This window comes from Silene latifolia, chromosome 3 (assembly GCF_048544455.1).
Source record: "Silene latifolia isolate original U9 population chromosome 3, ASM4854445v1, whole genome shotgun sequence".
NCBI lineage: Eukaryota > Viridiplantae > Streptophyta > Magnoliopsida > Caryophyllales > Caryophyllaceae > Silene > Silene latifolia.
In genome coordinates, this window is record NC_133528.1 from 118,955,536 (window position 1) to 118,957,358 (window position 1,823).

The 1,823-nt window shown below is 38.2% G+C and overlaps 1 non-coding gene across 1 annotated transcript; it reads left to right on the forward strand.

Moving 5' to 3' along the window:
- LOC141650253 (small nucleolar RNA R71) lies at positions 1 to 105 on the forward strand. Its single transcript, XR_012546296.1, has one exon. It is a non-coding gene; the product is annotated as a small nucleolar RNA R71 (small nucleolar RNA).
- The last annotated feature ends 1,718 nt before the right edge of the window (positions 106 to 1,823 follow it).

Below are 1,823 nucleotides of genomic sequence, written 5' to 3' on the forward strand. Positions count from 1 at the left end.
ATCCCATGATGAGGGGACTCTCTTTGAAACTCTTTGTACCTCTCTCATGCTTTGAATAAGCTCTCATCTGCTCTTTAGCGGAAACTAGTGATTTGACTCCTCAATAAAGCGGTCTTTTGTGGAGGAAAGTACATTGGGTAAATATGAGAACCAAACTTTCAAAAATTTTAATCCCCAAAGCAACTTTTTCAAGGCTATTGATCTACAACTTAGCCTTATCTCTCAATGAAAACGGGAATAACATCTCCCGTATTTTCACTCGCGTGATCCCTTCTTAGCTAACCATAGAGCAATAATCACTGAAATTTTGAATGTACAAATTAGGATCTTCATTTGGACTCTCACCAAATTGGCTTTTCTCAAAGAGGTTTATGAAGGTCGGCTTGATCTCAAAATTAGTGGCTTCAAGATGGGGATTAACAATACCCCTAGGAAATGTTGCCTTGGTGGGATTGGAATGGTCGGACAATTTCACCATTTTCTTTGTCAGTGGTGGAGATGATGGTGGAGAAAGAGTGGTAGATTCCACCTCTTCAACGGCTTGATAATTGGCACGACTGCAAGCCAAACTATCGGAACTAGAAGCTTGAGAAAGCTCCTTGGAATAGTTGAGTCTACGATGGAAAATTCTCTCGGGCTCCGGATCACCTGGAATTAGTTCACCTAAATGAGAAAACCTGCGCATAAGAAACAAAATACAATAGGAAGGTAAGAACGGTCCTAAGGAACAAGTGTTCCTTAAGACAAAATAAAACAAGATAAAACTCAACAACTAATAGCAACCAAAATCGTCCTCCCTGGTAACGGCGCTAAAATTTGATAGGGCTAATCGCACACCCAAATCAAAGATAAATATCTTATGCTAGGTAACAACAAATAATGTTGTTAGGGAAGTATGGGTCGAATCACATGGAGACGAGAGTTGCTGATGTGGTCGTAAAAAGCGCACTTTTAACCCCTAATTGGACCTCGTTTTGCATGCTTTCTTGCACTTATTAGGGTAATTTCGGCGTCTTTCGCTTCCTATTTACTTTTCTATTGGATTTTAGTAGGAAAGAAAGCAAAATGGGCAGAAATCATGCTTAAACGAAACATTTAGGAGCCTAATTGACGGTAATAATAATGACCAAGCATGAAGACGGAAACCAAAGACTCATATCAAGTCTTAAAGGTAAGTTGGACCAAGTTCCCCCTACCTAGAAGAATCCACACGGATTCTGGGGCAGTAAAAGAAAAAGAAGGTCAAAACAGCCGAAACCAAGCGGGCTGACAAGGGACCCTGTAATACCCCGTATATTTTTTTATATTATTTTTGTATTAATTTTATTTAATATTTTCTTTAGTTTACGTATAATTTATTGTATATATTATGAGACGGGAACGATGGGCTGGTTTTAGTTCGACTCGAGATTCACTTAAGTTGCATTAGTTAGACTCGGGATATATAAACCTCAACCTTACACTACAAACATAACATTTCCTACTCCTAAACTAAAACAAAAAGGGAAATCTAAGACAGAAATATAGAGGAGAATACCGAGTGAAGGGGAGACAAACGGCGGAGCTAGGGCACGATTTTTCAAGACGTTTTCCCGTCAATTTTTCATCCCTTTAATCGCAAGTATAATACTATGTTTTTCCTAATTCATTTTATCATAATTCCTAGCGATTTCTACAATTTATCTCAAACCTTAGGTTGTTAGATGATATTTTAATTATGATTTTTATGATGGGATTGTCAAGACGGTCTTATGTTGACGATTTAACTATAAAATATTGGGTGTGAGATGGACCAAGGGTTTGGGGTGTTTTTGTGACCGAGA